General features: G+C 39.3%; 1 long non-coding RNA gene across 1 annotated transcript in view; it reads left to right on the top strand.

Moving 5' to 3' along the window:
- Positions 1-9494, top strand: part of LOC145820941 (uncharacterized) — a 30672-nt gene extending 21178 nt beyond the window's left edge. Inside the window, exon 3 of the long non-coding RNA XR_014362985.1 lies at positions 8991-9494. This is a non-coding gene — a long non-coding RNA (uncharacterized LOC145820941). The remainder of the gene's footprint in view (positions 1-8990) is intronic.
- Positions 9495-16195: the final 6701 nt, after the last annotated feature.

Below are 16195 nucleotides of genomic sequence, written 5' to 3'. Positions count from 1 at the left end.
TCACTGTTGTGAGCAGAAGAAAGAGAATCTAGCTGAGTGCTAGGGGCAAGAGCCCATAACTTTTTGTTTATCCATCAACCACCCTGGGGAGGGATAAAAATGAGAGAATAAAGAATAGAGAGATGTACGATGAGAGAAAAGTGAGAAAAGGGTTTTGTGAGAAAAACCGAGCTTGAAGACCGAGTGATGTGAGAATCACAAATGAGAAAGGGTGGGAAACACTACCCGGTGAAACAGGCTTCCTGTGCACGTCTGAGTGTCGTGTCTTTTTATTTTATCTCAATTCTTGTTTTGAGTCGTTTCGAGTGTTACTCGATGTGTCTAGGTTGTGTGCCTTTTATTTCCTTGTTGAGTCATTTTGCTGTGTTCAGTCGTAGGCTCAATACTTGGTTAAAAACTTATCTCTCAATTTCAAAAATAAAATCGTTTTGTGCTCCGAGTGCCGTTCCGTTCTCCACATTTGTACAAAATAGAATTTGTTCTTTCATAAAATCGCAGGATTCAACCCAGGTCATGTGAGAATAGTAGAACTAGGACCTATCTGAAGCTATATATGGTTCCGGACTGCAAAGCAAAAGCAAAAGAGGAAAATGTCGGGTATCTGAGCTTGTTTCAACTTCAGTAAGTTCCAAGACTACATTCCATGTGTACCCCTTCAAGTCTTGCCAATGCTCCGAAGTATGAGTGTGCCTCTACCTCAAGCTCAAGATCAAGTCTGCTTCAAGCCAAGATGGCAATCAGAAGTGCTCTCCTTGAGGACCGTTTCATGCCAGGGACATCTTGGCCGTGTTTGCAATGAGTTCCTAGGAGACCAACTGCGACGGTGGAAACTAGAGTTCGAATGGCTGATGCCTAGAACGTAAAGGTTCGGGATTTCCAGGACTAAAGTCTGGTTTAAATACCCAGAGGCGTGTCCTCGGCTTGAAATATGTATGGAAGCCCCATAGGTTGAGATAGCGTGTATGCACCTCAATTCCGGATACCGAACCAACCTAGTCTGTCACCCCGTTGGAGAATAGGGAAAGTTGTGAATATGATCAGGAAGAAAGGCAGCGTCCAAAGTGTTCTACATGAAGAATTCTTGTCAGTATTTCAGAGCCTTTGTACTGTGAGTTGAAGGTAAGTGTTTGAACAGCACAAGGGGAGATCCCTATCGGAGAAGAGCGGTTCACCGCCACTCACCTCATGAGGTGCTTTCTAAAGCGCCGCTACGCTTGTTTATTGCGTTCATTAAACATCATGCATTGTATTGCATTGTACCTATCAAGTTTCTTTCTCATTCACGCACGATATTGTATGTACGGTTCATTCAAAGAAGTTCGGTTTAAGATCATTTCTTTAGTGTATCTATCACACTTTCTTCATTCACTTTTGTGTATCTATCACATACATTCTCGTTTTGTGTATCAATCACACTTTTTTCATTTTGTGTATCTATCACATACATTCTCGTTTTGTGTATCTATCACACTTTCTTCATTCACTTTTGTGTATCTATCACATACATTCTCATTTAGTGTATCAATCACACTTCATTCATTTAGTATATCAATCATACTCTGTTCACATAGTGCATCTATCACACTTTGTGTTCACCTTCAGTGTATCAATCATACTCTGCTCACATTGTGCATCTATCACACTTTGTGTTCATTTTCAGTATATCTATCATACTCTATTCACTAAGTGCATCTATCACACTTTGTGTTCACCTTCAGTGTATCAATCACACTCTGTTCACATAGTGCATCTATCACACTTTGTGTTCGCTTTTAGTGTATCAATCACACTCTGTTCACATAGTGCATCTATCACACTTTGTGTTCACCTTCAGTGTATCAATCACACTCTGTTCACTTAGTGCATCCATCACACTTTGCGTTCACTTTTTGTATCCATCATACTTTGCTTCATTTAGTGTATCAATCATACTCTGCTCACATTGTGCATCTATCACACTTTGTGTTCATTTTCAGTATATCTATCATACTCTATTCACTAAGTGCATCTATCACACTTTGTGTTCGCTTTTAGTGTATCAATCACACTCTGTTCACATAGTGCATCTATCACACTTTGTGTTCACCTTCAGTGTATCAATCACACTCTGTTCACTTAGTGCATCCATCACACTTTGCGTTCACTTTTTGTATCCATCATACTTTGCTTCATTTAGTGTATCAATCACACTCTGTTCACTTAGTGCATCCATCACACTTTGCGTTCACTTTTTGTATATCCATCGTACTTTGCTTCACTTAGTATATCAATCACACTTTATTCACATAGTGTATCCAGCATACTCTCTTCACTTTTGTGTATCTATCACACATGCTCGCTAAGATTGCACCATAACTGCATGAAATGTAGTTTGATTTGCCTTCCCGCTTAAAACTGTTGCATCTATTTGCAAATACTTACTTCATTACAGCTTGCTGCATTTGCCTGGTCATGAGATACCTTCGGCTTCTTGCATTGTCAGTTACATTTTGCCCCTGCCTGCGGGCACATTTCTTCGCTATTTTGTATGTTTGTCTAAGTCTTCGGCCTTGTCAAAAATGGGTCGTCTCTGGGCTTTGACATTCACTTCCGTCACTTGTGACTTCCGAGTTCTGTCAAAGAGGGGCAACTGTAGACACCCCATTTTTGACCGACCTTAAGACTCAGACATCACAGATTGAGCGCTCGTTGATGTTGCATATCGTGCTCGTCCAGAAGTTGCAGAGTCGCGACCGTGAGCCCTGCCTCCGGATTTCCGAACCCTCTTCTGTGCCTTGCCTCGGTTTGCGAACCAGACTCGATTTTCTCTGTTTCTTTTCCTGAGGGGAGGGAGAGGTCCCGTAGACCATCTCTCAGTGGCCGTGGGCTACGTTTTGTGGTCGTAGGCCATTTTGCCCGTTTGGAGTCTGATTTCCGGTTTTTCGGAGCCGTCAGGCCGTATGCCTCGGTTCGGGACCGCTTAACCATCTCCATTTGCTCTGATTTTTGGCATACATCTTATTTTCTCCCTTTTGAGGGACACTGAGGTCTGAGAGACCCACTTCGTGATCGAATACCACTTTCGGTGTTTAACGGGCAGTTTTCGGGGCCCCGAACTGCGTGTTCTGGCCCCCGAACATTCGTTTTGCATCGGTTTCCGTTCATTTTTGGAAGGTACCTCTGTTTCATCCCCAGGAAGGCCGTAGAAGGGTGGAAGGCCAGCAATTATTTCAGAAACCAGTTATATATCCTCCGGCGCCCTCCGACGCCCGTTTTTCTCACTTCCGAGCCAATGTTGAACACTCTTAGGCCATTTTCTTGAACTTTTAACTACATATTTGTGATGTACACACATGGGAGGACCCTAAAAGTTGGTGGCCGGCCAGTAATTCCACCTGACCCTTTTGAACCCCTCCTAAAAATGGCCTATTCTCTCTCCTGTTTTACATTTTGCAATTTTGAACCACAGGGTTGTGATGAGGGAACCTGAGAGGACAGCAATTTGTGGTGGTCGGCCACTAATTCACCTTGGTCGGCCGGCCACCTGCAGCTTCAAAAACTGGCCAGCCATAATCCTTAGGGTGAGTACTTTACAGCTGTATAGCTGTTTTCCCCCAAAAATATCTGTATCCAAGGGACAGCTTGTGGGGGAAGGTTGGTCCTTTTTTCCCCCACTCTTTCCCTCCATGCCCTCCCTCTCTTTGGTCCATATTACTGTCCTCCAGCATTGAGAGAAGGGTTGGAAAAAATTTCCCTTAAGCTCTTGCATGCACATCCCTCTCCATCTCCATCTCCATCTCCAAGCTCAAAAATCCTAAAACCCTACCTCATTTCTTCATCAAACCATAGCACCACTCCACCACTTCCATTTCCAACAGCTTGGGGAGCTTTCCAGCAGCTAAGAGGCACCACTTCTCAAGCCAAGAAGCAACCAAAGTCAAGTCTTCAAGGGTAAGCCCCATTTCCCTCTTTTTGGTTCATATTTTGTTCAATACATAAGCCTTGCATGATTGCTGTTTTGAGCTCCGGCCCTAACTGAAAGTACCCTTTATTTGAGCTCTATTTCATGTTTCATTAAGGGAATTTTGGCATTTGAGGTCCCTATCTTACACTTGCTTCATTATCCTCCTTATATACCGCTATCTTGCATAGTATTTTTAGCCTATGTGTGATCTGTTTTGGAGCATGATGTAAACTGTAGATAAGCTTATTTTGAGCCCTTCTTCAACATTTGAAGAAGGGCTCATCACTGTTTGGGACCTCCATGTGACACTTGTCATTATATCCCTCTTTGGTCCCCATTTTTGCATGATTTATTAGCCCATTGTGCTTCTATTTTTGGTCATTTTACAGAATTGAAAACAGTCTTATTTAGACCCCCTTGTCATGTTTCATTAAGGGTCTTCGGCTGTTTGATGAATGTTTTGTATACTTTGTGTTTTGACCTCTTTTAGGCCCTACTTGTATATTGTTTATGGGGATGCCATAAACTGTAAGTAGTCATGTTTTTGGTCTCTCTTCAGCGTTATAGAAGGGTCTTTTACCGTTTTGGCTTTGCATCTACCACTTGCTTCATTGCCTCCCTTGCGGAGCCACTTTTGTATGCTAATTTAGTCCCACTTGTGCTTACTGTTTGGCCATGCTTTAAACTGTAAAAATGCTTATTTTTGGGCTGCCTTGCTTCTGTATTTTCATTCCATATACCAATTATGCATGCTTTGTATAGCTGTAAGCTATTTCATGTACCTAGTTTTGCATTTCGGGAGAAATTCCATGCATCGGGTGTCATTTCGCCTCGTTTCGGGGTTGTTTTGCCCCTCATTTTGCTACTGAAAATTGCATGTTTGCATATCATTTTCCATGTCTTTGCCATGTCTCATAAGAGTGGCATTTCGGTGCCTGAGGGGTCGGTCCTCGGTTTGCGTGCACACGTGCACGCACTTCGAGTTGTCTCATTTTCATCTGATGGCCTCCTATGTGAGTGTGGCTGAGGCTCTCTCATGTTGGTGTAAGCCCATTATTGCATTGCGTATGCCATTTCATCCATAGCATTGTGTATGCTGGGTTGTGTATTACCTTATTGCATTGCATATGCCATTTCATCCATAGCATTGTGTGTGCTCGGTTGTGTATTACCTTATTGCATTGTGTATGCCATTCCATAACATTGTGTATGTCAGGATTGTATCTTAGTTGCATTTCATGCATGTCATGCATATTGCATCGTGTCCGGGATAGGAGTTAGCCCGGGCACGGAAAACGCGGTGCGTTTCGTACTCCGAGTGACGGAACGTGTCTCAATTCCCAGTCACCGACACTCCGGACTATCCATGATGGAGTTAGGTTCTTGTTGTGTTTATATGCGCATTCATTCTATATTGAATTGCACAATTCGACCCCTCGGCCATCATGCATCGATATGCGTGATTGGTGGCATGAGGATCGAGGCATGCATATATCTGTGAAAATCATTGTTATGCCCCTTTCCTGCTCTCTGTTGCAGCAAATCAAGAATCAACGGTCTTCCGAGGCTTGGTGCGCATTTCAAGAATAGGTGCAAACAGAGGCTAATTGGGGCATCGTCATGGATTTCCGCACAAAGGCAACCCGGGCACGCATCATTCATCATCCGGAGCGGAGTCAAGGCAGTCCCTGGCTTGCATGCCAGTTTATTTATTTTCTTAGTTAATTTATTGATTAATTAGGAATTTGCATATTATTTGGACTACATTATTTGGACTGTAATATTCTTTTATTCGGGACTGTATTATTTATTCAGACCCTCTGTGCGAGGGCATAATTGTAATAAGTATGCGTGTGCGTGAGTGTGATGTATGTCTTCCAACCCCACGTCTTTCTTCCTTTTTATTTACCTGCTTATGATGGTTAGATTAGGGCATATTTCAATTAGCATACAGTATGACAGCATGTTTGCATCATTCATCTGTTTTGCATGCACCGGGCTCGGCGCATCATACTAACTGCATTGTATTTCAATTTCAAAGTTGAATACGTGTTAGCTGTTGCATTCCATATGCCATGTTTAGAATAGCCGAGCCTGCTATAGTTGCATTTTTGCATGTGTTGCATTAGGCATTTCTGTATACTTAGGATTCATGCATGACTTCTAATGAGTTTCTGTTTTGGCTTGGAGTACCCGGTGAGTTTTATACTTTAGCATCCTTGCATGCGTGTGAGTGACTGCCATGAATAGCATGCTTACCATGAGGCTATATGCTTATGTGATATAACTGCCTGAATGCCTGTGGGTGAAGGTTGGGTTGTTTAAATTGGAACAAATCATTGACTGTGAGTTTTTAGCCCACTAGATAGTAGCAAAACCATCTTTTTCTAAGCCCACCTGCAGGTGGCAAAATCTGCATTTTAAGCCTACCTGCGGGTAGCAAACCATTCTCAAAACAAACGAACATGAAATGTTTTGTTCCAATTCGGGCGACCCCGTCTATACTTATATGCTGTGTGCATCACATAGTAACCTAGGCTAATAACCGGAATAAGGACACACAAAGTTTTCAAAAATAGATATCATGGTTAGTAGAGGCCGATCTTTGATCGGGCGAGCGGGGGTGCTCACGAAGTGACCTTCCGCAATCGTATCCAAGTTCCCGAGCCGAGGCAACTTTGGTGATGACAGACACGTGGCCTTAGGCAACGAGTCAGGGTTTCCTAAATTTCCCAAAATAAAATATTTAGGTGGCGACTCTGTATCTGGCAAAGCAGTCCATGTTTGGCACTTCTTTCAAAAATATGTTTTTTTTCAAAACAATTTGCCGGATTTGGACTCTTTGGTTCAGATTAAGAACCGTGACAATTTGAGAGTCCTGAGCTGTAGTGACCCCAAATGAACAGAACGGGAGCTCACCCTCCTGGGGCGTTCGGGGACGTCTACACCCTTGAATGACCGTGTAGCTCATACGGATAGCTTCGCCATGACAAATAGGACTTGTGAGAACTGACAGAACGTAATTCGGACCCGTAGGTTGGGAGTTAGAGCAGAATACGCCCTAAACTTAGTCGAAAAATGGCGTTTCAGGGGGTGAAAATTCAAACAACCCCCGAACAATCGTGTGGCACACACAGACAGTTCCCCCATGATAAATAAGACTTGTGACAATGGATGAAACGTAACCCAAACCCGTAAGTTGGGAGTTAGAGCCGAATACGCCCTAAACTTAGTCGAAAAAGGACTTTCCGAGGGCGAAAATTCATAACAAGCCCTGAACCACCGTGTGGCTCACACGGACAGTTCCCCATGATAAATAGGACTTGTGAGAACTGACGGAGCATAGTTCGGATCCGTAGGTTGGGAGTTAGAGCCGAATACGCCCTAAACTTAGTCGAAAAAGGGCGTTTCAGGGGCAAAAATTCAAAACCGCTCCCGAACGACCGTGTGGCTCACACGGATAACTTCGCCATGACAAATAGAACTTATGAGAACTGACAGAACGTAATTCAGACCCGTAGGTTGGGAGTTAGAGACGAATATGCCCTAAACTTAGTAGAAAAAGGGCGTTTCAGGGGGCAAAAATTCAAAACAGCCTCCAAACAACTGTGTGGCTCGCACAGATAGCTTCGCCATGACAAATAGGACTTGTGACAATTGACAGAACATGATCCAAACCCGTAGGTTGGTAGTTAGAGCCGAATACGCCCTAAACTTAGTCGAAAAAGGACTTTCTTGGGGTGAAAATTAATAACAGCCCCCGAACCACCGTATGGCTCACACGGACAGTTCCCCATGAAAAATAGGACTTGTGAGAACTGAAGGAACGTAATTCGGGTCCGTAGATTGGGAGTTAGAGCCGAATACGCCCTAAACTTAGTCGAAAAAGGGCGTTTCAGGGGCGAAAATTCAAAACAGCCCCCGAACGACCGTGCGGCTTGCACAGATAGCTTCACCATGACAAATAGGACTTGTGAGAACTGACGGAACATAATTCAAACCCGTAGGTTCGGAGTTAGGGCCGAATACGCCCTAAACTTAGTCGAAAAAGGACTTTCCAGGGCCGAAAATTCAAAACAGCCCTTGAACGACCGTGTGGCTCACACGGACAGTTCCCCCATGACAAATAGGACTTGTGGGAACTGATGGAACGTAATTCGGACCCGTAGGTTGGGAGTTAGAGCCGAATACGCTCTAAACTTAGTCGAAAAAGGGCGTTTTGGGGGCGAAAATTCAAAACAGCCCCCGAACGACCGTGTGGCTCACACAGATAGCTTTGCCATGACAAATAGGACTTGTGAGAACTTACGGAACGTAATTCGGACCTGTAGGTTGGGAGTTAGAGCCGAATACGCCCTAAACGTAGTCGAAAAATGGCGTTTCAGGAGCGAAAATTCAAAACAACCCCCAAACCACCGTGTGGCTCACACGAATAGTTCCCCCATGACAAATAGGACTTGTGACAACTGACGGAACGTAATCTGGACCCGTAGGTTGGGAATTAGAGCCGAATACGCCCTAAACTTAGTCGAAAAAGGACTTTCTGGGGGCGAAAATTCATAACAACCCCCGAACCACAGTGTGGCTCACACGAACAGTTCCCCCATGACAAATAGAACTTGTAAGAACTGACAGAACATAATTTGGACCCGTAAGTTGGGAGTTAGAGCCGAATTTGCCCTAAACTTACTCGAAAAAGGGTTTTCCGGGGGCAAAAATCCATAACACCCCCCGAATACGCCTTATACTTAGTCAAAAAACTTGCAACACTTAGTTAAAAAAGTAACAAATTTATTAAAATAACATTTGCATATTCTAGTAATTACCTTTATGTATTTATAGGACGAAGAAATTACATATTACATTGTTTGTGCAGTTGGTTGGAATAAATATTGCATGATACATATATATATACTTTCTTTTATTTCCAAGAAGACATTTCTCGATTGTTCTACCTTAAATGCATGTTAGAACATGTTCCATATGGCTGACTGAATTGATATTTTGTAACCAATTCTAATGTTTCGTTTTTTGTTTTTCTTTGTAGATGGCTTTGTTGCGTGAACTTGTGGATAATCCATATTGGTGTATGGAGAAGAATTTTCACTTTTGTGTAGAACTAATATAATACTTTTGTCGTCCTCAGCTTTTGTGTAGTTCATTATTTCTGATACAGAAAACTTTCGGCAATCAATAGATAATGACTGTCGTGGTACATAGATCACCTTCTTTCGTGGTACATATATACCACTTGTCAGCGTATATATAGGACGTTTTGTCATGGTCCATAAAAATTTTGTCGTGGTACATATATAACCTTTTGTTGTGGTACAGATTACGATGGTAATTTGCACCATGCCAAATGGTAATTTCGCTTGGTAGTAAATGTATTTTTTTGTATACGGAGGGCTTTGATTTTTGTATGATATATTTTGCATGGAATTATTATTTTAGTTTGGACAATAGTTGATTTGTATGGACTTTGATATTTAATGTTATTTATTTTTGGTATATGGATGCAGATTGTGGAATGATTGATAGTATGTATCATTTTGTTTTTATACGTATTACAGGTTGCATTGTATATAGACAGGTTGTTGAGAAATTATAATTTCGCGATAAAACATAATATCATGTTTTTGGCAACTAAACAATTAGTAGCTAAAAAAAAATTGAGAAAAGACATTTGGCAACCAAAAATTTTGTAGCAAAAAAAAAAGACATTTGGCGACTAAAAGTTTTGTAGCAAAAAAAAAAAGAAGACATTTAGCGACTAAAAGTTTAGTAGCCAAAAAAAAAAAAAAAGACATTTGGTGACTAAAACTTTAGTAGCCAAAAGAAAATCAAACAATTGGCGACTAAAATATTTCGTAGCTAAAAACAAAAAAACTAAATTATAAACACACTTTTGCCGACTAAAATTTTAGTAGCCACAAATGTAGAACTTTAGACGACCAAATATTTAGTAGTCAAAAGAGGAACTCTTTGCCGACTAAACATTTAGTAGCCAAAGATGGAGACTTTCGGCGACTAAATTTTTAGTAGCTAAAAAAGAACTCTTTACCGACTAAAATTTTAGTAACCAAAAAGGTGGGACTTTAGGGGACTAAAAGTTTGGTCGCCAAAAAGGGTCTAATTTAATTTAATGTCCTACCTTTTGGTGACTAAATATTTAGTCGGCAAATGAATACATTTGGTGACTAAAATTATTTTAGTCGCCAATTAGCTTTCCCGACTACTCTTCGGCTACTAATGTTGCGACCAAAAAATTTAGTCGCTAAAGTCCTTCGGTGACCAAAAATTGACTTTTGGCGACTAAAAATTTAATCGCTAAAAATAAAAATTCTTGTAGTGAAAATTGAAGAGCTTGATTCGGTGTTAAATTTTTCTTGACCTAACCAAAGTAGACTGTTTATATTTTGTAATTGTACCTCTAAGATTTTAGAAAGAGTTCTAAAATTCTAGTTTATGGAGAAATATGCAAGACTTAATTGCGTCACATGCTAACATTCTACCTACCTAGTGCCAATAAAAAAAAATAAAAAAGAGGGGACAACTTTGCATATTATTATAAATTCTAATTTTGAAATGAAAGTCATATTAATTTTTCAAATTTAATGATATGGCAATCTATTAGAATATTTAATATTTTTTTAATTATCAACCAATCATTTCACTTATACATTATTTAATTAAAAAAAATGAGTTTAAAGAATGAGCTTATCTATTATTTTTCTTTTAGAATATGTATGCACCTAAGCTGCATTTGCAGACCCAAAATTGCCCTCCTCCACAAAAAAATAAAAATAAAAATAAAAATAAATAAAAAATTTAAACGACCACGGAAATGACCTAAAACAAAAAGAGAGGAAATAAAATAAAATGAAACCCACTACCATGTAGTGTTTGATAATCCAATTAAATACTCAAAATTAAATATATTAATTAAAAATCAATTAAATTTATTTAAAAACTATAATTTAGTATCACTTAAAAATTTAATTAATTCTTAAATATAAGTAGCAAAAATCTTACTTAAGGCTGGTTAAATTATAATTACTTATATACAAATATTAACGTGCACTATTATCACCTCATCATTGCCGCCTTCATCACCACAATGTCCCCCACAGGTACCACCAGCACTACTATCACTACTGGTATCGCCGCCACCACCACCACCATCATTACTATTGTCACCATAAGTAATATGATTATTTTATTATTACCACCTCACTACCATGATGGTCATGTTGGGGAGTTTTCAAAATGGGTTTTCAAAATTTATAATTTAGTTTTTGGGTGTTTTCAAAGCCTTCCTTATTTTTCTTTGAAAAGCTTGAAATAATCTTAGGGACTTTGTCCCATATTGGAAAGAGAGCAAAACATAGAGCACTTAATAAAGTGTTACATGGAATATTCCTTTAAATATGGAATTGTGGGATGGATGCTAGTGTACATGCACTCACACCGCAAGGATGGTGCTTCGCATCATCCGCACACGCGCGTGTGCATAGGTAGTGGGCTGTGTGGCGCTTTCCTGTTTGCATCAAACAGGTTGGAGCGATGACTTAGATCTAAGTGGCATGGGTGACGTGGAATACAGTCAGCCTCCATGTGACAATGATGTGGCATCCGTTGGTGATGAGTTAACCAATCGATCGAACGATTGCATGTCTGATCTGGAGTTGATTGGAAATGCGCACGATCGTACGAATGAGATGGCAAGTGATGACGTGGATCTAATAGGTGACATGGAATGCAGTTAACCCCCACGTGGCAGTGATGTGGCATCCGTTGGTGATGAGTCAACCCATCGATCGAACGGTTGCGTGTCTGATTTGCAGTGGTTTGATCATAACCGTTGATCGGAAATACGCGCGATCGTATGAATGAGATGTCACCCACTTGTGATCAGGTATGATTAATTAATGCATCTATTTTGCATCGAACAGGTTGGAGCGATGACGTGGATCCAACGGGGCATGGGTGACGTAGAATACAATCAGTCGCACGTGGCAGTGTTGTGGCGTCCGTTGGTGATGAGTCAACCAACTTATCGAACGATTGCGCGTCCAATCTGGAGCGGTTTGATCATAGCCATTGATTGGAAATGTGCGCGATCGTACGAATAAGATGGCACCCAATCGTGATCAACTATGATGAGTCAAGGCATCTATTCGATGTGAGAATGATCTGCACCATAGATTGTCGATCCAACGGTCAGATTTGATCGGATGCGATCAAGGGACATGACCATTCGATTAGATACATCAAGGCTTATAAATAGGCTACAAAATCAGTCATTTCAATCCATCCAAAAATTCAGAAAGTATTCCTGCAATTCTCTCTCTCTCTCTCTCTCTCTTTCTCTCTTGATTTAGAGTTCTCAATCAAGAGTTTCTTAAGCAAGTTTCTGCTTTTCTTACTAGTAATCATATTCTGCAAACTTGATTATCAATGTCTTGGTTTTCTTGATTATATCAAGAGTATTCTGATCTATTATCGTTAGTACAGATGCCGGTAGACTTGATCTTTAGATCAGGCTTCATTGTATCCTGGAAATAAATTTGCTGTAACCCCCTGTACACCTTTTGGTGGGTGCAAATATTGTCTTTAGGAAAGTGGCTAGTAACGCAACTTGAAGCACCATATTTATGTTCTAGTTAAACAAGATCGTTACCAAGTTTTGAAGACCCAAAGACCACCAACTAAAGAATTCAAGACGAATTGTTCCAACAGGTCATCACTATTACAATCACTACCTCTTTTCACAACTACCTCTACGACGATAACCCTCTATCTCCACTACCATCATCATTATATGTTGCTACCTCCACCACACTAACCACCATAACCACCACCCCTCCCCCTCCACAATCACAACAATTAATATCTCTCCACCTTCGCCATTATCACTATTGGCACCATAACCACTATTGTCGTAGTTGCCATTGCCGTTGCCACCACTTCTGCCACTTCACCATCATAATATAAAAATTAAAAGATAAATTTAAAAAATAATAAATTTTAAATTTGATACTATATTATATCAAACAATTTATTTTAATTTAGCAATATAAAAATTGGAAGAAAATTCTACATCAATCAACTTCTTTACTAGTTCAACACATTAATTTTTATCAAATAATTATTCAACTTGAAAAATTCATTACTTTTTATACTTAACTTTTAAGTTTCAATTTTATTAAATTCAAACAGCACCTTAGTTATCTACATGTCCCAAACTCTCACTACAAGAAAACTAGGTATATGAGACGGAACTTTTTGCGACGGCACACTTGCCGTCTCAAAAAGTCACTTTTTGCGACGGCAGAAAATGCCGTCTCAAAAAAGCAGAGTATTTGCGACGGCACAATTTGCCGTCTCAAAAAAGCAGAGCATTTGCGACGGCACTAAATACCGTCGCAAATACTCTCATTTTTTGAGACGGCAAATAGTGCCGTCGCAAATGCTCTGCTTTTTTGAGACGGTAAATGGTGCCGTCACAAATACTCTACTTTTTTGAGACGGCATTTTCTGCCGTCGCAAAAAGTGACTTTCGTGTTTTTTTTTAGTGAATATTTTTAAAATTTTAAATATTTTTTTTAGATATACCTTACTTAGATGTATCTACAAAATAAAAAAATTATGAAAAAATATTTTTAAAAATTAATAAATACAAAAAAATGTATTGAATTATTGTATTTTTGGTATTTAGTGAATTTTTAAAAGATTTTTTTTACAATTTTTTTAATTTTTAAGTGTATTTATGTTAGGTGTGTCTAAAAATTTTAAAAAATACTTAAAATATTTAAAAAATTCAGTAAAAACAATATAACACGGAAAACAATAAAGTTTAATTTTCTCAAAAGAGTTTTTGAAAAACTCTAACCTAGCATAGTGATTGTGGTTTTGAGATAGCTTCATATATATACAGTCACAAAATGGTTTGAATAAATTCAACGGTATTTTTCTGTCACAAAAAAAATAAAAAAAAACAATGTCGTCTTACTCTTTTGATATACCATTTCTCTTTTCATTCATTTTTTCATCTTCCCGTCTCTCTGTCTCTATCTCTCTCTCTCTTCTCTTTATCTCTTTCACTTATCACTCTTCTTTCTATGTCTGCCTGTTTCTCTCTCTCATTCTCTCTGTGTCTCTCGCCTATCTCTCTTCTCTCTATCTCTCTCATTTCTTTTTTCTCTCTCTCTCTCTCTCTCTTATCTTTCTCTCTCTCTCTATCTCTCTCGCTCATTTCTCTTCTCTTTCTGTCTCTCTCTTTTTCTGTGTCTCTCTCTCGTTCATCTCTTTTCGCTCTATTTCTCTTTCTTTTTGTCTATCTCTCGCTTATCTCTTGTTTCTCTCTCTTTTTCTATCTCTCCATCTCTCTCTCTCTATCTCTTTTTCTGTCTATCTCTCTCTTCCTGTCTCTCTCTCACTCATCACTCTTCTCTCACTCTCTCTCTGTCTACTTGTCTATTTGTCTATTTCTCCCTCACTATGTTCGCCTTGTTCACTCTCTTACTCTCATCTTCTCTATTTATCGAGCTCCTTCTCGATTTATCGATCCACTATAAGAAAATACACTTTTAGCAACCACTTTGTCTATCTCTCTCTCTCGCTCATCACTCTATCTCTGTCTCTGTCTCTCTCTCTATCTCTCTTCTTTATCTGTCTCTCACAAAATTAAAATATTTTTAAAATATTTAAAAAATTGATTTGAATTAAGTTTTGAAAAGAGTTTTGAATTATCTGTCTTCTTTATTTATTGAGCTCCCTTTCGATTTATCGATCCACTACAAGAAAATGTATTTTTAGCGACCACTTTGTCTCTTTTTCGCTCATCATTCTGTCTCTTTCTCTGTCTCTCTATCTCTTTTCTCTATTCGTCTCTCACTCATCTCTCTTTCTCACCACCCATCTTCTCTACCACATTTACCACTACTGCAAATGCCATTTAACTACCACCACTCTTCTCTTTCTCTCTTTCACTCATCACTCTTCTTTCTTTGTCTGTTTGTCTATCTGTCTGTTTGTCTGTCTGTCTGTGTGTCTTTCGTTCATCTTTCTTCTTTCTATCTCTCTCATTTGTCTTCTCTCTATGTCTCTTTCGCTCATCTCTCTTCTCTCTATCTCTCTCATCTCTTTTCTCTCTGTCTCTCTCGCTCATCTCTTTTTTCTCTCTCTGTTTCTCTCGCTCATCTATCTTCTCTCTATCTCTCTATTTTTCTATTCTCTCTCTCGTTCATCTCTTTTCGCTTTCTTTCTATATGTCTCTCTCATCTCCTGTTTCTCTCTATTTTTCTATATGTCTCTCTCTATCTCTTTCTCTCTCTATCTCTCAGTCTCTCAATATCTCTTTCTCTCTATATCTCTTTCTCTCTTTATCTCTCTCTCACTTATCACTTTTCTCTCTTTCTTTCTCTCTCTATGTATGTTTGTTTGTCTCTCACTCTTTTGTTTCTCTCTCTTTCTCTCTATGTGTCTGTCTGTCTGTTTGTCTCTCTTCCCCATTGTGTTCACATTACTCACTCTCTCCCTCATCGTTTCTCTATTTACTGAGCTCTCCACTACAAGAAAATGCACTTTTAGCGACCACTTTGTCTCTCTCTCGCTCATCACTCTGTTTCTGTCTCACTCTCTCGCTTTCTCTCCTCTATCTGTCTCTCACTCATCTCTCTCTCTCTCTCTCACTACTCATCTCTTTTACCAACTTCACCTCTACGACTACCATTACTACTACCATTGCCACCACTCCACTACCACCACTACCACTACTGCCACTACTACTACCATTACCTCTCTTTCACCCCTGCCACTCCATTTACACTACCACTACCACAACTTCACCACTAATTTCTTTCGCTATCACCACCACCACCACCACCACCATCTCTCTTTCACCTTTTTTTCATTAAAATATTTTTCATTAAAATATTGCCCCTACTTCTACCAAATAAAAAAATAATATTTTTTTTCATTAAAATAAAAATGAAACAAATAAATTTTCAATCTTCGTAACTAAAATAATATTTTTAATTTATTTTTCATTAAAATAATATTTTTAATTTTACCAAATAAAAAAAAATTTATCAACTATAAAAATTATTTTAATAATTTTTTATTTTAATAAAAAATACATTAATTATAACATTTGTGGGTGTGTAGGGTTTTGTTTGATGTGTAGGGTTTTGTCTGAACACACACAAAACAAACACCACAAAGCCGTCCCCTCTCATCTCCTCTCAT

This window comes from Camellia sinensis, chromosome 3, assembly GCF_055761805.1.
Source record: "Camellia sinensis isolate YWXY chromosome 3, ASM5576180v1, whole genome shotgun sequence".
Lineage (NCBI taxonomy): Eukaryota > Viridiplantae > Streptophyta > Magnoliopsida > Ericales > Theaceae > Camellia > Camellia sinensis.
Note: the sequence above shows the minus strand (reverse complement) of the source record. Positions and strands in the feature narration are given on the sequence as shown.